This window comes from Nicotiana tabacum, chromosome 4, assembly GCF_000715075.1.
Source record: "Nicotiana tabacum cultivar K326 chromosome 4, ASM71507v2, whole genome shotgun sequence".
NCBI classification, from domain to species: domain Eukaryota; kingdom Viridiplantae; phylum Streptophyta; class Magnoliopsida; order Solanales; family Solanaceae; genus Nicotiana; species Nicotiana tabacum.
The window spans coordinates 94,551,243-94,573,794 of NC_134083.1; the positions used below are offsets into that span (position 1 = coordinate 94,551,243).

General features: G+C 38.8%; 1 non-coding gene across 1 annotated transcript; it reads left to right on the forward strand.

The window, feature by feature from the left end:
* Positions 1–4,955: 4,955 nt before the first annotated feature.
* On the forward strand, positions 4,956–5,062 carry LOC142180435 (small nucleolar RNA R71). Its single transcript, XR_012709060.1, has one exon. It is a non-coding gene; the product is annotated as a small nucleolar RNA R71 (small nucleolar RNA).
* The last annotated feature ends 17,490 nt before the right edge of the window (positions 5,063–22,552 follow it).

Here is a 22,552-nt window from a genome sequence, read left to right on the forward strand (position 1 = left end):
TATTTTGCGTGCCAAGAAGCGCGACGCACTGGCCTGGACGCTACTTTTTAATTTTTTTTCAATACCCGATCCCCCCGAGCATTTTGTACATCCATTATACACATTTCACACCATTCATACCTACAAATTCTATGACTACAAATAAAAACAAAAACTCAAGTTTACTCTAACTAAAAAGAGAAAAACTAAGCTACGAAAGTAATAAAAATTTGGGTTGCCTCCCAACAAGCACCTGATTTAACGCCGCAGCACGACGCAGAGTCTCGCATACTCATCAACAAGTATTACTTTAGACTTCTAGTGATTAACGACACCTCCCCAATAGTATTTGACTACTTGCCCATTCACTAAATATTGTCTTTCACTAGTTAGAGCACGCAGCTCTATTGCACCATGTGGGGTGACTCTCACCACCTTAAATGGACTTGACCACCTCGATTTTAACTTCCTAGGAAATAGCTTAAGCTTGGAATTGAACAATAGAACATTTTGGACTGGTTCAAAGTGACGCGGCTTAATATGCTTGTCATGCCATCTTTTGGTTTTCTCCTTGTAAAGCTTAGCATTTTCATAGGAGTGCAGCCTGAACTCATCTAACTCATTCAACTACAAGAGCCTCTTCTCGCTCGCGGCTTACAAGTCCATATTCAACTACTTGACTGCCCAATATGCCTTATGTTCAAGTTCAACCGATAAGCGACATGGCTTCCCATATACAAGCTTGTACGGAGACGCCCCAATTGGTGTTTTATATGCAGTTTTATATGCCCGCAAGGCATCATCTAACTTTGCATCCCAATCTTTACTGTTCACACTTATTGTTTTTTCTAGGTTTTTCTTTATCTCTTTGTTGGACACTTGAGCTTGTCCACTTATTTGTGGATAATATGTTCTGGCAACTTTGTGGCGGACCCCATATTTGGCTAGAAGGTTATTCAACAATCGATTGCAAGAATGTGTTCCTTCATCACTAATCAAGGCACGCGGAGTTCCAAACATCGAGAATATGTTCTTTTTCATAAAAGTGTCCACCACCTTATCATCATTGGTCGGCAATGCAACAGCCTCCACCCATTTGGAAACGTAGTCCACCGCTAGCAAAATACACTTGTTTCCTATAAATAATGGGAATGGTCCCATGAAGTCTATGCCCCACACATCGAAAATCTCCACCTCCGGGATATTATTCAAGAGCATCTCATGCCTTCTCGTGATTGTTCCTGTTCTCTGACACTGGTCAAACTTTTTAACAAATGCATTAGCATCCTTAAACAATGTTGGCCAATAGACTGCAAGACCTTTGCATCTGTCCTATCGCCTCCATGATCGACCCCATAAGGTGAGGCATGCAGTCATACAATACTAGTTCCACCTCTTTTTTCGGAATGCATCTCCTCATCAATTGATCAGTACACTGCTGGTACAAGAATAGCTTATCCTAGTAGTAAAGGTTTATATCATGCAAAAAACCTCTTCCTAGCCTTAGATCGAATTTTTGGAGGAAGAATTGCACTCACAAGATAGTTCACGTAGTCCGCGTACCATGGGGCGGGGTCATGGGTGATGGCAAAAAGTTGCTCATCAGGAAATGTCTCCTTAATTTGTCCACCTCCCTCCACGTGCTCATGATTTTCCAACCGTGACAAGTGGTCATCTACTTGGTTTTGCCCTTCCGATCTCGTATTTCAACATCAAATGTCTATAACAATATCAATCTAGCTTTGGATTCTTTTTTCAAAAATAGATACCCGATTGCTGCATGATCAGTGTGGACTATGACTTTCGTTCCCACCAAGTAAGCCCGAAATTTCTCAAAGGCCCACACAACTGCCAACAACTCCTTCTCAATGGTGATGTAATTCAACTGTGCATCATCAAGATTCTTACTCGCATAGTATATGGAGTAAAACATCTTGTCCTTTCTTTGGCCTGACACTGCCCCTATAGCATGGTCACTTGCATCACACATAAGTTCAAATAGCAAGGACCAATCAGGTGCCACAATAATGGGGGTAGTCACTAACTTCTCCTTGAGCTCCTCGAACACCTTCAAACATGCTTCATCAAATTTGAGAGTCACATCCTTTTTGACCAACATGCACAATGGAGTAGCAATTTTAGAAAAATTCTTAATAAAGCGTTTATAAAAACTTGTGTGTCCCAAGAAACTCTGGACACCCTTCACAGAGATGGGTGGAGGTAATTTTGCAACCGCCTCCACCTTTGTCTTATCAACTTCAATGCCTATCTTCGATACTCTATGACCCAAAATGATGCCCTTTGCACAATAAAATGGCACCTTTCCTAATTTAGCATCAAATTCGTATCTTCACACCGTGCCAACACCTTGGCCAAATTCTTCAAGCAATCATCATAAGAAGATCCAAAGACTGAAAAGTTATCCATGAAAACTTCTACAAATATTTCCACCATATCAGTGAAAATGGCCATCATGCACCTTTGGAAAGTGGTCGGTGAGTTACAAAGACCGAATGGCATTCGCTTGAAAGAAAAAGTACCATAAGGGTACGTGAAAGTCATTTTTATCCTGATCCTATGGGAATATGACAATTTGGTTGTACCCTGAATAACCATCAAGGAAGCAATAATACTCATGCCCCGCCAACCTATCCAACATTTGGTCAATGAATGGAAGTGGGAAGTGGTGCTTGCGAGTTACTTTGTTGAGCCTTCTATAGTCAATGAAATCTCTCCACCCCGTCATGGTGCGAGTAGGAATTGGCTTATTTTTCTCGGTTTCCACCACAATCATCCCGCCCTTTTTAGGCACACATTGCACTGGGCTTACTGAATTGTTGTCAGAGATGGGTAAGATAACTGCATCAAGACACTTAATTACTTCCTTCTTCACGACCTCCTTCATAATAGGATTCAACCTCCTTTGTTGCTCAACACTAGGCAGTGTCCATCTTCCATAAAAAATTTACGCATGCAGAATGATTGACTGATTCCCATAATATCAGTAATTGTCCTCCCAATGGCTCTTTTGTGCTCACGAAGCACCCTTAACAGCTTTTCTTCTTGCAATTTGGTCAGGCTGGATGAAGTAATCACTAGCAATGTTTCAGAACTCCCCAAGTAGGTATAGCGCAAGTGTGCCGGTAGAGGCTTGAGCTCCAATTTCGGAGCATATTCGATAGGTGATTTCGGAGGGGTCAGAGTAACTGGTCTATCCAACTCCTCAAATCTCCCAAGCCCATGGACATACTTGTAAAACATGTTAAGTACTTTCTCAATTTCTTCCACCAACTCATCTTCAATTTATTCTTCATCCCCCAACAAAGCTCGTTCAAGGGGGTCCGTTGGGCTCATATAAGGCACCAATGAAGTCTCATCACTTTCCACCACAAAAATCATAGATAACTTTTCATAGTAGAATGGCAATTTAAGTGCTTTATAGATGTTGAATACATCCACTCGATCACTCACTCTCATTGTTATCTTGCCTTTACATCCATCAATAATAGCCCGGCCCGTGGCTCAGAATGGACGCCCCAAAATAAATGAAATTTCCTGATCAGGCTCATAGTCCAAGATAATGAAATCAGCAGGGACTATGAAAGAACCCATTTGGACTAACACATCTTCAATCACCCCTTCTGGATTAGCAAGGGAGCGATCAGCGAACTATAAAATCACAGTAGTTCGGCGTGGCTCACCCAACCCCAACTTCCTGAAAATAGATAGTGACATCAAATTGATGCTCACTCCAAGATCACACAAAGCTCGCCCGACTGCGTGCTTACCAATCGAGATCTGGATAGTGAAGCTACCTGGATCCTTCAATTTCTAAGGTAACTTGCTTTGAATTTTTGAGCTACATTCTTCAGTGAGTGCCACAGTCTCCAACTCGGCTAACCCCCTCTTATTTGCCACTATGTCCTTGATATATTTTTCATATTTGGGCACTTCCTACAAGATGTCTACCGGCGGAATATTAATTTGCACATGCTTCAAAATATCAAGAAACTTGTTGTAAGCAGCATTATCCTTTACTTTTTGCAATATTTGAGGGAACAAAGGTGGTGGCCTCGCAACTATTGGTTGTGGTTGCTTTGCCACCGCCTATTCAATTAGTTTCTCTGACTCCTTTGTATTTTCTGATTCCGCTTCTATGGTGGCCTGTTTTTCACTAAAAGTCATTTGCTTTCTCTTTTCGATGGGGCTTCTTCTAACTGTCTCTCATTTTTCAATGACACAACATTAATAGATGTCTTAGGATTAGCCTCAGTGTTGCTTGGAAGATCCCCAGCTGGTTGAGTATTTTGGGCACTGGCAAGTTGCCCGATTTGTCGCTCTAAATTTCTAATAGTTGCTGATTGGGCATGCTGGTCAGCCATCAATTTCTTTAGCATCTCCTCAATGTGACTCATTGAGTTCGTGGGTTGTTCAGCCTGTGGTGGTCGATATTGATGTTGAGGAGCTTATGGATTATACTGATTCTGAGCACCTTGATTTTCACCCCAAGAAAAGTTTTGGTGGTTCCTCCAGTTAGGATTGTAAGTGTTCCCATACTAACTTATTTGGCCCTTATTTGCATTACCCACAAAACATACAGACTCTAGATTTGCTAGGGGCATAAATCGCTCGTGTGACCCTCTCCACTTATTCACAAAATATTTGAACCTGTCGCATTGGCTGAGCTTGCTGCTTATTAATAACCAAGGTTATTTTATTGACTATTGGCCAATGTGGAAACATGCACTGATAATGTAGAAATATCGTCTAACTCGAGGACCCCTGTAGATTTTTGAACTATGTGTCTGCTCATCTCCCCTTGCCAGTCAGGATTATTTTTGGATAATTTGTTCAATAATGCATAAATCCCATCAAAGCTTTTTGCCAACAGTTGACCTCCCGTTACAGCGTCTACCATAATTTTTGTCTCTAGATGTATCCCTTCAATGAAGGTATGAGCCAACACTTCATTAGTCTAGTTATAATGAGGACAATATCTAAGTAGCCCTTTGAACCTCTCCCAACCTGAATATAAAGACTCGTCTGACTTCTGTTTAAAGGCGACTATCTCACTTCTGATCTTTGCAGTTTTTCCTGAGGGGAAGAACCGTGCCAAAGTGTTTCTAGCCAGATCATTCCATGATGTAATAGAGTTAGTTGATTCTGCCTTCAACCACCTCTTTGCTTCACCCAACAGAGAGAACGGGAACAGTGTGAGCCTCACATAGTCTGGAGTGACTCCGTTAGTGATATAAGTATCACTAATCTCCAAGAAGTTCAGAATGTTTTGTTATTGATCCTTATGTGGAAGACCCATAAATTACCCATTTGCATGTAGCAGTTGGTCATGCTCTGTTTCAGCTCAAAGTGCCCAGTGATTCTAGGCTTCACAATATTGGAGGTGACATTAGCAATGCTAGGCATAGCCACCTCCTGAACCGCTATATTTTGCTGGTCTGCCATGTTCACGGGTAATTGAACAAATGCTTGAAGATTATCTGTGTCCATTGCTTCTCTCAATCTCCTGTAAAATGTTCTCTCAGGTTCTGGGTTAAAGCATTAAAGTGTATCTTGGCTCCTGACCCTTTGCATTCAAACAAAGTTCATGAGAGTAGAGCAACCAATAAGAAATGTTAGACTTGACGAAATAGACAACAAAAGTAAAAGCTAGTAAAGTAGTCAATATTCATGTCCCCGACAACAGCGTCAAAAACTTGTTGCTCCCAAACGCACATGCAAGTATACATGGTCATACAAGTAATATAATGATAAGAAGAGTGTCGAACCCATAGAGACTTGTGTTAACTACCTACTAATTTTACCAAAATTGTTGTTCAGTCGAGTCAATCAGAGTTTAATAGTGTGATTATAACTAAGCAATGAATGTAACAAGTAACTAATTAATCAAGAAAAAATGGTTGTTGAGAATTTAGTAGAGATGAACATTCCACAGTTGTGATCGATTCACCAATCCTATTGCGTTCTAATTAACTCTCCTTTTCATACAATTCGCTCATGGTTGCTAATTAATCGAGTAATTGCTCTCGTAGCATTCTTCCGAATTACTCGCCTATTCAAAATAGATTAACGCCTATATTCCTATTGAATCAATTTATTAAAAACGCATTAAGATTACGATATTCAATTAAGCATGGTGACTAGGTATATTCCTATCCTAACCACAAATCCTCCCCCCCCCCCCCAAGAGCCCCCCCACTCAGAGTTAAGATCATGATCTCTTCAATTCTTCTCTAATTTAGACGTAGCTTTCCCAAGCATAGTATAGATAGTAAATAGAATCTAACTATTGGCCAGATAATTATGCAATTAATTTTAGAATTAAAGAAACAACCATATATTAGCAAACTATAATCAAGGTAAAGTCAATTCTTCTCTAATTTAGACGTAACTTTCTCAAGCATAGTATAGATAGTAAATAGAATCTAACTATTGGCCAGATAATTATGTAATTAATTTCAGAATTAAAGAAACAACCATATATTAGCAAACTATAATCAAGGTAAAGTCAACTTCGAACAACAATATTCATGGCTAAATCACAACCTTAGAACTTATGGATTTTAGTCACTCATGATAAAGCTAAACAATTTTACAAGTGTTTGAATAGTTGAAAATACTAAGAAAGATGAAGAAAAACTGAGAATCCTTGCTCCCGAGTATTCCGTGTGTGTGTTTTTCTCTCAAAGTGGAGTCTCTCCCATCCAAAATAGGTTTAGACTTCTTTTATACGAGTTGGGAGTGTGTCGGGCGGTCAAAACCTTGTCCCGAGCAAAACCCAGCATCCAGGGTACCGCGTCACGTTAACCCTGGCCAAAAAATTTTGAGTCTGCCTCTTGCGGCCCAAGCAGCACGACGCGCTGGCCTGGGCGCTACACTGGAAGCGTTTTTTGTTTTGTTCCCTTTTGCTTCAAATCGTGCACTTTCGTCCCACATTGCCTCCGGGTGACTCCTACACATAAAAATATCGCGAATTAGTACAATTTATTATATTACACATCCGAAATATAAGAAACATGAGTAAAATACAAGGCAATATGCATATAAATATACATACTTTAAGTTGAATATCAGGAACAGATAAGGGAACAGATAGGATTGGTTCCCTCAACTGTCGTACAATCAACTCGACAACTATAAAAGTTATTTCACTATACCGACTGGCAGCAGTGCAGTGGCACAGCCGCTGCTGTTATAGGCCGCCTAACCAAAAGCTGAAATGTCTCTATCCCTTCACACATGATCTCTCGTATATAAACAATATTATACAAGGTTTGACCTACACTTGAGAATCTGAAAAATCCTATCATTCAAGTGCTAGCCGCCATTGTTTCCTCTAGGTGCACTCAAGAACAAAGCTGCTACAAACCAAGGACGAGATCCCAACACAGAAGATGTCTTGAGTCCTTAAGTTTGTTGTGTCTTTGTCTTTTGTTCTTTACTTGTATCGTACACAGCTTTTAAGAAGTATTTCGTAGGACAACGTTTAACCATTATTGTTATAGTTGTTTGACTAGAGTTAGTCAAGAGTGTTGCTTTGTAATAGAGTTATTGCAAAGGGCTTACAATAAAGTTATTGTAGGGTGGGGGATTAAGAGTTTAATTCCTAGATTGCAATAGGTTGTAATCTCAAGTTTGCTCAGTTTAGTGGGGTTGAAATTCTACTAGGGTTAGGTCGTGATTTTTAATCCCTTGAGCAGGGAGTTTTCCACGTAAATATCGTGTGTTCTTCATTTACTGCTTGTTTACTGTGGGAACTGGTAGAGAACCTGGTTCTCTATATTGTTTGGTGGATCTTTCTATCACCATGAGAAAAATCATTGATAAATTATACTAAACATCAATTAACAAACTCAGTAACCAAAAAACATATTTACGAACATTTATTTTCTTAAATTTGGGAAGAGTAATCTATACAATTTTCTTTAAAAAAAAAGGTATACATCATGCTGGTGTAATTAAATCCTGAGACATCTTTGTCCAATATTATAGTCGATATATTTCGAATTATTATCAAATCATTAAAAGCTCTCCATCCCCTATAGTGATCTCAAGAAAAATTAGCCTTCACTATTCTGATATTTTCTTTGAATCTCTTAAAGGTGAAAATCTCCTAACACTTAAGACCAATGACGGCGGTGGAATTCGTAGGGAAGAAGGTATAGAGTACTGGTTTCTGATATTAATACCAATGAGAACGAAAATAATCTAAGACTTACCACCCAAAAAAAGTAAGTAATCAAAGAACATTGCTTATAGATGTTGTTTTTCCTGTTTTGGTGGCTAAATTGCTTGTAGAGGCTAGAAGCCTGGCATCGCCTCAAACTGCTTAAGTTGTTCTCTTGTAAAAATTTATTCGCGATTCATGTTTATATTAGATTAATAAATGCAAGACATATATTTTTCATACACATTTTTATCGCTTGACCCGTTTTAAATGATATTTATTCTCTCTTTAAGTTAAAATTAAAAAAAAATTGATTTAATGTCCAGATACAAGTATGTATTATGTTGTCGTCCTACCTCCATTTTATTAGTACATCTTTTAGAATCTCAGAGACTACTAAGGATACCTGCAAGAGCTATTTAAGGCTTTCATTTGAGAATTGTTCAGAACTTGAATGTTTGACCTGTCTTCAAATAATAATTTTGATAGAATGATAAAGACTTTGCATTTATAATTCCAAGCTATTTTACGTAAGAACGAGTATTTTGAAGTAAAAATGTATAGGCATAGAGATTTCTTGGAACGTTCCTTAGAAGAATGTAACCGCACTGAAAAGTGAAAAACAATCAAATGATCGCATAATAACAAAGGGAACTAAAAATAAGGTAATTAATCATTAGTGCACTAGGTTCGATGCTTAATATTGATATTTATACAGTATTCTGAAGTTAGTGGGGCTAATAATTATTAAAATTTATACCAGAAGAGCTGGAACATGAGGATAATTACGATTTAATCGGACACTGTTTGATGGGATGATATTCTTTCATCCTTATGATTTGTCCATTTTGAGATATTCTTTACAACAGTAACATAGATAAACAAAGGGAAGCAATAGATAATGTTTTATATTCAGTAACATAGATAATGTTTAGCAATATCATTTGTCAATTCCTCCTAGTTATCATGACTGTACAACATAAGATAACAAAATAAAATGAAATAATGAAATGTAATGATTTCCAAGACAATAATGCTAGGAGGTCCACTTAATAAGTTCCAGGTTAGGATTTTGATTTACGTTACTCATTAAATATCGTTATAACATTGTCCTCATCCATTCACCATAATATTGTGACCACAGAAAGAGATCCTCTATTTCCTTTCCAAGTTTATTAATCTTTTATTTTCCTTTCATCCCTTATTGGTACTAAGTTAACATCATCTAAATCTTTCATATCTTGTGGAGAGAAGCTTGCGAGTCCTTTCGCGCGTTTTTGATTCGTAGTAAAATGTGGTTTAAGGTAAAATGACTCAAAGTTACTATTTATGTATCATGAGATAATTGGGAAAATAAGGTATTTACCTGTAAAACGGTACAGTTAGATTTATACGTGGTTTGTAGACAAGTGATTCAATTTGATTCCAAAATGATAAATTAATTAAACAAAAATATAAGACTTAGCGTTGAAATCGAAATAAGATAGCAGAAATCTTGATTCCGGGAGCAAAGCTTCCAGAGGCAGTAGTAACAATATTAGTAAGTAAGAAGATAAAATATTATTGAGCTTTGAGCAAAGTATAGTATCAGCTTGTCAGAAAATTTGTGTCCCTTACAATGGTTGTTGAGCTCACTATTTATAATCGCACCTAGGGAACAAGGTCCTCGGATCAAGCCCCTCTTAAATGATAATTAGGAGGGTCATTGAAGAATGTATAACGGTAGGCAATGAATGCCATATTCTTTATAACGGATTACGTACTTAATGCTATAAAATATTCTCCATTAAATGCTATCAACTGGCAGACATTTATTTCGCCTTTATGAACATTATTCCTTTTGGGAACAAACGTGATTGTTGCCTTCTGCCTTCGGCTCCATGTGTCGCTTTATTATGCGAGTATTTAATATGAACATATTTTACCCTATACAAATAGTCCCCCTGCTTTTTGGTGGCATATCTTTGTATCACCGAAAAGTTGGTAAAAAAGATACCTTTCTTGGCAGAAAATTCTCTGACCCCCTCTGAAGAATTTCTAATGGTTGATTAGACACACGTCTTTCCGCATTTAATGCCCCGAACACGTATCATCCCACGATTCAACAACACTTTTTCCTGTTATCGAGGTAATTATGGCCACGATTTTGGCCGCCTATTCCTTTACTTATACGCATCAACCATCTCCTTTTTACACTTCATAATTTTCCAAACTCTCTCAAACTCTCTTTATTCAATTCAAACTTGCTCTCCACTCCCTCTAATATTCTTCTTCAGAGAAAAAAAGCCCTTATACTCTTTTGATAACAATGAACTCTTCTTCCAGAAATTCCAGTGCTTCAAAGAACAAAGAAAGTGCTGATGATGTCGCTCCTCCCACGGTGAGCGCCATCATTCCCAGAAAGCTTATTACAACTAAGGACTTCGAAGAGAAGTACCCTTCTGCTAACCTCTGAACATGGGTTGTTGGCGTGTATCCTTCTTCTATCTGTCCTTCTAGCATCCCTGCTGTGAAGGAAGATTGTGGTTGTCAACATTTTAACATCATCGCTCCTGACCTGGCGAAGCGGGTAACCTTCTACAAGAAGGTTTTTACGTATCCCTTTACTTTGGGCCCGTTCTCATTGAACGGGGGGCTTGACTCTGTTATCTTGGAGTTTTTCCTTCATTACCAAGTCTGCCTGGCACAGATAAGCTCTTCTGTGTGGCGGACTGTTGCTTGTCTTCGGCGTCTATGCTAGGAGACGAGAGAAGAGCTATCTCGGGCTCGACTGATGAACCTTTATTCCCCCAAGATTTTCTGCGGGAGAATGATAAATTTCAACAAACGTGGCCACCGTGCTTTGCTAACCAGCATGGATGATGACAACGACCGTGGATGGATGGAGCGGTTCGTTGCTATTGCCACCAGGGACATCATTCCGGCCACGACTCCATCCTTCCCTAAGTTATGGAACCATACTGTAAGTTCATCGTTTGTCTTTTCTTCTAGTTAAAGATTGTCCCATGTTGTTGTTGATCCTTCTTCTTTCATTATTTCAGCAACTCGGTGGACACCACCTAAGGTTGAAGGCTTGGACCAGTGGGTTCAGAAGATTCTGAATGTCACTACGCCCGAGACCCGCAAGTGAAAAGAACTATCCCTTAAATATGGATGGAAGGCTAAGAATCCTGATAGGTTGAACTTATCTTGCTTTTTGTTTTCGTATAGGAAAATTGGCTAACTCTCCTTTCCTCTTGAATTCAGGTCTTCCACAGGGCTTAGTTGTTGTTTCCGAAGAGGATGTTTTGGATGATCATGTTGATGCAGCGAGGTTACTGCGGGTGGCTTTTTCCCGAACAGGTGTCGTCGAGCCTACTTCTGGTGTGAGTTCTTCTTCTCAGAGTCCCCATCCGGAGAACAAGCAACCAAAAATTCGGCGTTCCTCCGCTGCCGAGGGAAAAAATAAAAAAGGCAAGGGGCGTCGCGCCTGAGCCAACCGTGGAGTGGTGATGAGCGTCATGCCCGAGCCAGAAGTAGACATCGTGGTGATCGACGATGATGGAGGAGCCAATGACGAGGAGGCTTCTCTACATAGAAGACGACGGCCTTCATCAGCTCAACAGAGTGCTCAATCTATTGAGCTAGTTATGCCAACCGAGGACGACATCCCAGCGCTCTAGGGGGAGTTTAATATAGTGGAAGATGCTAACTCTCGCTTCCGAATCCCAGTCATTGTTCCCAATACTGTGAAGCTGAGAACCGGGCCTTTTTCCACCTTCGGTTAGTGAGCGACCAACAACCAGCACTTCTTTTTTCCGCAACTGCTTCACAACCTATAACTGTATCAACTTCATCATCTTCTTCACCAACACTGCCTTCACCACCAGCAACTACTACATTATCTCTACCGGCCACTGTCGTCCGAAAGTAGGATGTCCCCTTTCCCTAGTCCTAAGGGAATTTGGGACATAACTATTCTTGCCCTTTAGACGATCACCAAATGAGGAGGAGTGTTACCCTCTCGATTTCTATCGGGTGTCATTTGTTATCCCGTCCAGTAGAACTTGCTAATTATCTGAAGCCTTTGACTTCAAAAAGGTAGAGAATTAAAATATAGTCTCGAGAGAGAGTGTGTTTGATGAACAATGCCATGCATAACGCGGAGGCGGTACGATCTTTGTTCCTTCTATTGTTCCTTCTTTCTTTGTTGTGGCAGGGTTTCTAATTTGTACTTCTATTTTATAGGCTAACTTCCTTGCTTTCGAGGGCCTTCAAAGATTGATCCTTGACAAAGAAAAGCTTACATCCGCATGGGATCAATTGTTAGCCGAGCGCGATCAGATAGTTGATTGCCTCTTGAAATGGGAAGCACGAGTTATTGAGGCCGCTGAATCGGAAGCTCGGTTGCAACAAAGCAAGCAAGAAATAGTGACCCTTAGCCAAGAGACTGCCCTGTTAAGGGTACAATTTGAAGAAGGTAGGGTAAAATGGGTTGAATTCCATAATGTCGTTCTTGCTGCATCCGATCGCGAGGCTTCCTCTACTGAAAGATTGAATAATTTGGAGGCGGCCTTGAACTCCAAAACTGAAGAAGTTGCTACTGCCGATGAGAAGTATGCCCGGTTGGAGGAGAGGCATAAGAGAGTCATAGAGCATAATAAAGATTTTAACTCTACTATCTGTGACCTTGATGTCATCCTCCAGGCCGTTAGATCCGAGCGAGATAACCTTTTGACCGTGGTTGACCATCTTAATGAAGAACTTCAGTGCCGAGCGGCTTCCCTCACTATTGAAAAAACATATTCTATGTATAGCATGAGGAGAAAAACCTTGTAAGAGGCCAAAGCGGGCGTCATTGATTTTGATGTCGAAATCGCCAAGACCCGTGAGCTGGAGTCAACTGCCCGGAGGGGTCTCCCGGTCTGACCTAATGCCTCTAACTCTTCTAGTTCTGGTTCCGAGTTCTCGGGAACTGAAGAAGAACCCGAAGGAGATGATGGTGAAGGCCAAGATGGTGAAGGCCAAGCTCTTGAGCCGGCGGTAGATCCGCCTACCTCTCCTGGGGGTGCAGATACTTCTCTTCCTCCGGATTCCGGGGGTGCAGTAGCTTAGCTTTTGCTTTCTTTTCACTTTTTTTTCATACTTTTGTAATTGTGCTGCTTGGCACGTTTGCTATGAATAGAAGTATTTTCTCGCTTAAGTATTGTGCAAATTTTTCTCTTTGCGTGCTTTTCATTTAAGTATTGCACAAATTTTTCTCCTTGCATCGAATTATGCAAGGCTTCAGGTGTATTTTTCCCCGATGGAATTTGTATTCTGGGCATAAGCTCTTCTGGAACCAACCCTTTACCATGAGGGTTTCATAAGAGAGGGCACTCTTATGTTTACGGTGCTCTCTTGAAGAGGACATCTCATGTTCTTTACGGTACTAGCATTTGAAGTACTTGTTTAACTTTCAAATGATAAGATTAATTCATCGAAAAGACAAGAAACAAGATAAAAATAAAAGGAATTTATTTATTCCTTTCATTTTCAAAAGTACATAAAAAGAAATTGCTATTACTTGTGGCTAACTTATAAAATTTGTTTCTACGGGGTTGGCCACGCAGTCCCCGGTTCCGATGACACAACTTTGTTTTCGGACTTTGTAGTCCCGTCGACGTGGAAGTCATTGTTGCCGTATTCGCATATCCTCCTCCCCCCCCCACCTAGTGTTCGAATGCGAAGAATGCGAATTTGAATACCGGAAGTCTTGTTCCTTTGAAGATTCCACTAGTGGATGGGTAGATAATCTTTAGTTCGGTAGCAAGCTTCACTTCCCCTTAGGAACTTTGTTATCGAGCCAAAGACTATCTAACAACCCCCCAGTGGCTTATACTCTTGAACGGTCGGGTAACCCTTGGCCTGATATAAAATTTGACTTCCCGGTAGGAACTTTGCTACCAAGCAAAAGATTATCTAACCTCTCCATAGTGATCTGTTATCTACGTGCCTTGTCATTTTAAGGTCTTATTTACACTAACAAATCTTCCTTCGTAGTATGTTTTGCGTAGCTGCCACGTTAAAACATTGCCAGAAAAAACTCAATTAGGACAAAAATTGGAAGAAGGGAAAAAGAGTGAAGCACATACTTTCAATATAGTCGAGGCTCATCAGTAATAGTATGATTTGAGATGTGCCGCATTTCAGTTGCTCGGAAGCTTTACTCCGTCTTGATTTTCTAATTCGTAAGACCCTTTTTTCGGTGACAACTGAAACCCGATAGGGGCCTTCCCACATTGGACCCAGCTTCCCTATGTTAAGCTCCCGGGTGTTCTAAGTTACCTTCCTTAAAACCAAGTCTCCCACTTTGAAATAACGGAGGTTGGCTCTTCGATTGTAATATCTTTCCATTCTCTGCTTTTTGGCTTCCATCCTTATATGTGCCAAGTCCATGCGTTCATCAAGCAACGCTAAATTTACCAACATTGCTTCATTGTTTGTTTTCTCGTCTACCCGGAAATATCTCAAGGTAGATTCCCCTAGTACTCGATTTGGCCATTGTCTGATACGCCCATAGTACTCCCGGTAGCTATTCGGGCCATTTGCCTTTGGCTGCTTCTAATCATTTTTTGAGATTTTGAATAATCACTTTGTTTGTTGATTCTGCTTGACTGTTTGCGCTCGGATGATATGGTGATGATGCGATCCTTTTGATTTTCAAGGTTTCAAGGAATTTTGTGATCTTTGCGCCTATAAATTGTGGCCCGTTGTCATAGGCTATCTCTTTCGATATCCTGAATCTGCGAATTATTTTCTCCCGCAAGAAATCTACCACTTTGCGCTCGCCGATTTTCTAGTAAGGACTTGCTTCAACCCACTTAGAAAAATAGTCAGTTAAAATTAAAAGAAATCTTATCTTAACGGGGGCTAGGGGCAGCGGACCGACTATATCCATCCCCCACTTCATGAACGACCATGGTGACAAAACTGAATGTAATAGCTTTGCCAGTTGATGTACTAATGGTTCGTGGCGTTCACATTTATCACATTTCTCAACATAAGCCTTGGTGTATTGTTCCATCCGGGGCCAGTATGATCTCATTTATCACATTTCTGAACATAAGCCTCGAGATAATCTATGATCTCATTTCTCCAGTCCCAGACCAAGTTGGTCGTATTTACTTCGTAATAGTTGTATGCATCCAATACTGAATGTATAAGTTATACGACCATGCCGGAGTCTGATCCTTTCATTTCCGTGGATGATCTCAAATTGGCTAATAGTTCTGCTTCTGCATTCTCTTCCCTCGGGATGTGCAAAATTGACCATTACCTGAACCGAGCGAGCAAAGCCTGAACTTTCACTACATACTATTTCATGCATTCCTCTTTGGCTTCGAAGATCCTGTAGACTTGATTTACTACCAATTGGAAGTCGCATTTGATTTTTATGACCTCGGAGTCAAGTCCCCAAGCCAACTCGAGACTTGCAATCAAAGCTTCATATTCTGCTTCATTATTAGTCAGAGGAACAGCTCTTATGGCTTGCCTTAGGGTTTCTCTCGAGGGCGTAGTTAGCACTACGCCGAGCTCGGACCCCTTCACATTGGAAGCTCCATTCGTGAACAAGGTCCAAACTCCTGATATCGATTCTGACACCATTACTGCTTTATTGGTAGCCAAAGGTAACAATCCCGGACTAAAATTGGCCAAAACTTGTGACTTAATCGCAGTCCTAGGTTTATACTCTATGTCAAATTCACTCATTTCAACGGCCCACTTGGCCAGCCTACCTGAAAGTTCAGGTCTGTGAAGAATATTCTGCAGCGGAAAACTGGTCACCATGGCTATCGAACATTGGAAATAAGTCCTAAGCTTTCGAGCGGCGACTACGAGAGCTAGGGCTAATTTTTCCAGATGTGGATAGCGAGTTTCTATTCCCGTTAAACTTTTACTAACATAATGAATAAGAGATTACGTACCTTCATCCTCACGGACTAAAACGGCACATACCACTACCTCCGAGACCGCTAAGTAGATTAGCAGTTGTTTGCCTTCCTCCGGTTTTGACAGTAATGAAGGACTTGACAAATACTTTTGAATATTCTTCAAAGACTATTGACATTCCGACGTTCATTTGAAATTGTTCTTCTTTTGGAGTAGTGAAAAGAAATGATGGCATTTTTTTGAGGATCGTAAAATGAATCTGCTCAAAGCGGCTAGTCTCCCTGTCAACCTTTGAACCTCTTTCACGCTTGATAGCTGCTTTGGGATGTCTTCGATCCCCCTTTACGACACCAGGAATCCCAGGAACTTACCGGAGTTGACCCCGAATGCACACTTCTCGGGGTTAAGCTTCATATTGTACTTCCTTAAGATGTCAAAGGTTTCTTGCAGGTGTTTAAGATGATGACCTGCATTGAAAGACTTAAATAGAATATCATATATGTAAACCTTCATAGTTTTCCCTATTTGTTTCTCAAATATTTTGTTTACGAGCAGCTGATAAGTGGCTCCGGCGTTCTTTAGCCCGAAAGGCATCACATTATAACAATATGTGCCAAAGTTTTTTCCTGATCATCCGGGTTCATCTAGATTTGGTTGTACTCGTAGTAAGCATCAAGGAAACTCATTAACTCGTGCCTGGACGTCGCATCAATCATTTGATCAATGTTAGGCAATGGGAACGAGTCTTTCAGGCACGCCTTATTTTGATCCTTATAGTCTACGCACATGCGAAATTTATTATTTTTCTTTGGAACTACTACTACGTTAGCTAGCCATTCAGGATACTTTACCTCTCGGATTGAACCGATATCAAGCAATCGAGTTACCTCTTCTTTGACGAATTTGTTTCTAACCTCGGCAATAGGATATTTTTTCTGTCTTACCGAAGGGATGTTGGGATCCAGGATTAGTTTGTACCCGGCCACTTCTGGTAGGATACCTTTCATATCCGCTTATGACCACGCAAAACACTCAACATAAAATTTAAGAAATTCAATATATCCAGACCTGAGCTTGGGATTCAGTCCTGTCCCCAAGTGAAACTTCCTCTCCAAGAGTTTTTTGAACAACGCGACTTGCTCAAGTTCTTCCGTCGTGGATTTTGTTACGTCTATTTTTTCTGGTACCTGGAAATATCTTGATACCTGATAGGATTCCGACTCCTCCTCCCCTGGTTGACTTCGCTCGACTCGGGAGCAGTTGCCGGTTCCTGTAATACTTCAGCACGTCTGGCATTTTGAACTACTTCGGGATAACCTATGGTGTCGGGCTTGGTTTGAACGGCAATTGGGTGTACTTCTTTGAGTCAGGTCCTTTCAATACTGGTGGTGCGCCCAGAATCTGATCCAAGCGGGCATTTATTTCCCTTATAAACCGCATGAGTTTGATTTTAAAGGGATCATTCTCATTGTTGTTACCGAATCCGCTACCGTTCCCCCCGTCCTTGTCAAAGCCGACTTTGCCCCTCGGGGTATTGTTGTCGACCCTCTGTGTTGTTTGATTTGCGTGAGCACCGGGAGGAGCGGGACCTTGTCCATTCACGTTGCTGGAAGCACCCGACAACTCATGCCTCAATTCCGTCATGACCTGATCCTGTCGTGAGAGATGGCCCATAATGGCCTTTTGTTGCTCCCTCGGGATCCTTACTATTTCAACGACGTGCTCGTCTTCAGCATCATCAGGAGTTTCCTCTCGAACATGTCGTGGATATTACCCGCCAAGAACTGGCGTGGCCTCATCCCACTCGTTGCGGGTATTACTGATCGAATCTTCATGCTAAGGCTGATTTTCTTAGGCCTCAACATTATGTGCGATGTTGACATCGTTATCTGCCATTTTCTATGATTTTTGCTAAGAACAAAGAATCAAACATGTTAGTAATAGATGGAAGGATCAACTTAATTACACAACTGTCTAAGCCCCACGGTGGGCGCCAAACTGTTTACTCGTAAAACGGTACAGTTGAATTTATATATAGTTTATAGAAAAGTAAATCGATTTGATCCCAAAATAATAAATAAATTAAACAAGAATATAAGACTTAGCGTTGAAATCGAGATAAGGTCGTAGCAATCTTGATTTCGGGAGCAAAGCTTCCGAAGGCAATAGTAACAATATTAGTAAGTAAGAAGATAAAATATTATGGAGCTTTGAGCAAAGGATAGTATCAACTTGTCAGAAAATTCGTGTCCCTTACAATGGCTGTTGAACTCACTATTTATAATCGCACCTAGGGAACAAGGTCCTAGGATCAAGCCCCTCTTAAATGACAATTATGAGGGCAATTGAAGAATGTGTAACGGTAGGCAGTGAATGTGAATGTCATATTATCTTTAATAGATTACATATTTAATGCTATGGAATATTCTCCATTAAAAACTACCGGGTGACAGATATTTATTTCGCCTTGATGAACATTATTCCTTTCGGGAACAAACGTTATTGTTGCCTTCGGACCTGATTGCCTTCTTCCTCGGTTTCACGTATCGTTTTATTATGCGAGCATTTAATATGAACATATTTTACCCTATAAATACGGGTGACATTCAAGGGCGGAGCTAGGAATGCAAGAGTGCCATTCGAATAGTATAGTAATGGAGAATTCGAAATATCATAATTAGTCGTTAGAGAAATAGAATAAGGTCAAAACTCAAGTACCAGAAATATTTGTTGATTATAGGGTTTGTCATCTTTCAAAAATAAAAGGATAAAAAATAACATTTAAATAATAAGCTATACAATCAAGTAAAAGTCAAAGCTTATCTGTTGTGGCAATGATTCCAATAGTGTCTTAGGTTGAACACGTCCATAAAAAAAAATCAAAATAATTCAAGTGCCATAAAGAAAGATATGATCTCTCGAAGTATCCTATGGATTAGATTAGGGATAATAGGGATATTTGAAAAATAATCCTCCAATATTACTAAATATTAAATGAAGGACGCCGCCTTGCTTAAATCTTAATTATTACACTTCTAGAGATTAAAGCAAATGAATATTTAAGGAAGATATGCTTTTATTATCTTATGTGTTAAGCTCAGAATATGAAGATATAGATACCGTGATAACGCAATTTGGATCTTCCCGTTATTCTAAACTCTAAGTAAACTTAAGTAAGTCACCTAAGAACAAAGAAAGGCTAATCACCTAACTATAAATGATTAAAATAATAATTAAAAAAGAGCTAAAACTATAGTAGAACTCTTAACATGCATGGTAAAGTTGTAATGTTGAATTCTCAACTGACTTTTTTCATTTTCCATATCATGAATATTATCTTCACAGCATCATAAAAAGTAACAGAAGCAAATATCAGTAGCAATAACGTTAGCAACAATAATTATACAGAGATGAAAAGATTTTTTTTTAAAAAAAAGTGGAAATCGTGGTTGGATGATTTATAATGGACTTAATGAGGTACTTTGAAGCCCAAGTCCAAACAAAATATGAAGCACAAAGCAATTTATTTTATTTGTTTTGTTAATGTGTTCCTGTTGATAGATAAGATCTTAGCTGCATATTTTACCCTGGGCTTATGCTTTTCCTTTTCTTTTTCTTTTTCTTTTTCAAATTTTCCTACTATTACTATTTTGAGAAAACTACACAATTTGGTCTTTCAGAGCAAAAATACTACCAACATTAATCAGTTCATAAAATATTGTTGATATTAGCCAATACTCATAAAATGCTACCCAATTTGGCCCTAAAGACCCCTTCGTTCTGTGCTTCTCCATACCTCTTGATGCCTTTTGGTATAATCCCTGCTCCTTGTGGATGTGCAATATTGATTGATGACGTTCTTCCTTAGTTCTTTGCAATGCATCATCGGCATAAAGTATACGAATAGGATATCAGTCACTTCCGACCAAGAGGTTGTGAGTTCGAGTCACCCCAAGAGCAAGGTGGAGAGTTCTTGAAGGGAGGGAGCCGAGGGTCTATCGGAAACAGCCTCTGTAGTCTCTACTCCATGGTAGGGGTAAGGTCTGCGTAGACACTATCCTCCCCAGACCCCATTAGTAAGATTATAGTGGGTTGTTGTTATTGTTGATGCATGTAACTTGATTAGGACAACGATTTTATAAACTACCAACACAAATACCTAATTTATGCCTTGAAGTTTGGTACAATTGGTGGAGACTTTTCACTGAAATTAAACCTCAATCTCTGAAAACTTGAGTAAAATTCCATTGGAAGCCACTGAAATTTTCTTAAGCTTGAGTTTAAAATTTTGGATTTTTGAAATTAGAACTTATTTCGAGTGCGTGTTATTATAATAGATTAAGTACATTTTAACAAGTTTGATCTCAATTTTGTGATGATTATGGAAAGATTTGAGATGGTTTGAATTAAAAATTCAAAGTAGACAATGAACATAAAAGAAGATGAGATTTGTATCCCTCGTGTATCATTGTGAATCCAGTATGTATCAAATGTATAGCTCTTGTATATCTTATGCATATTCATGTATACCTAGTGTGACATACATGTTTGATACATTTGTCGCAGTGAAGTTTTTTAACTCATTTTAACTAAGAATTTTGACTCCAAATCATTTAAGATCACCTCCAATCTTACTCAAAATTTATATTGTGCCTCTTCTACGTGTTTTCAACGAGTTTCAATCATACCCATTGAAAATAACTTTTATTGCCTAATTGTTTTTTGAATATTGCATATCATTGATAACGCATTTTGACGCGAAACTAGTTTAAATCACTCTAATCTTCATCAAATTTTATATATTGCCTCATCTACGTGTTTTCAACGAATTTCAACCATACCCATTGAAAATAACTTTTATTGCCTAATTTCCTTTTGAATATTGCATATCATTGATAGCGCATTTTGACGCGAAACTAGTTTAAATCACTCTAATCTTCCTCAAATTTTATATACTACCTCATCTATGTGTTTTCAACTAATTTCAACTATATCCATTGCCTAGCTTTTATGAATATTATATATCATTGGTAACTTTTTTATTTTTGGTAGCATAACGTAATGGCTAATTTGTTGGTAAATAGTGTCTATTTTTGGCTTATTTCTGTAGTTTACTCTATTACTTTTTAGCCTAAAGGGTAAATTGTTGCTTTGGGCTTGGCGACAATCTAGGTTGGTTTGTCTATTAACCAATAGCCCACCTAATTAAGCGGTAATCCAACAATAAAATTGGATAGAAATCAAAACTTTCAAGATCCTAAGTATTTTTCTAGCTGAATTACAATAGAGAATATTCTATCTTCACTGTTTTAGAAGCTGCATTGTCGTTGTACGTATATTTCATGGAGTTTAGACATTTTGAGTGTTTGGATTGGCTTAAAAGTTGGTCAAACCAGCTTAAAAATACATTTTGCCTTGTTTGAGTGTTTGGCAAACCTAAATACAGCTTTTAAGCCAAGTACTTTTAAGCTGAATTAAGCCAAAAGCCTTGTATAAGCTGAATTAAGCCAAAAGCCACAAGCTGTGGATACCCAAATTATTGGTTGTCGGCTTAAAAACTTTTTATGTTTGACCAAGTAATTGACCTTATTATCCCTCCTTTTTTTATAAATTATAAAATACCCTTAGTTTACTAATTAAGTCATAACGTCATTTTTTCCCATCTTCCATTTTGACGTTGCATGTATCTTTCTTCACATTATTATAATAAATAAGTAGCTTTATTTTTTCTGTGATAAGTAATTAATAAGATCCTTAATTATCTGACATTAGACAAATGTGAGAACTAGCAGAGGAGAAAAGAAAGAAACGATGCAAATGCTGAGGCATTAGTTTTATTAGCATTAATTTATATTTCTATTATATTTTTTTTCATTTCACTCTAGAAACAAATAATTTTATTTAGTAGTTGAATATTCAGAGCAAAAGCAAGTTACAATTCTATTGGCATTCGGTTTATATTTATTTAAAACTAGTTTCAGTGTACGTGCGTTGCACGTGTAAGTCGCGTCTGTTTGTAAAAGAATTATATATCATGTGAATGAACTCCGTGTTATAGTATTTAATGTCCAAATGGATTCAACATGAAATTGAAATATAAAAATGAATGTAAATACATTTGATATAATAGGTGAATTCAAATATGGTGAATATCTTTTGAACCTGCAAACGTTAACACTATAATTAGTTAAGGTCGTGATATGTATAACATTTGTAATTATAGGTAATATATATTATAAGAGTTAATAACATATTATGTTGTTGTATCTTACCTAATATAGTATCTTTGTAGACAGCGTTCTTAGTGTATGTGCATCTTCGTCTCTTCGGTTGCTCTGTCATGACCAAAATTCTTGTTATTGACCTCTTGAGCAACATATAGTTGCTCATGTGACAAAAACTATTGCGGCAAGTACAATCCAATGTTGGGTATTCTTTGACCTTGTGCTTTATTTATTGTCATCGAAAAATATAAAC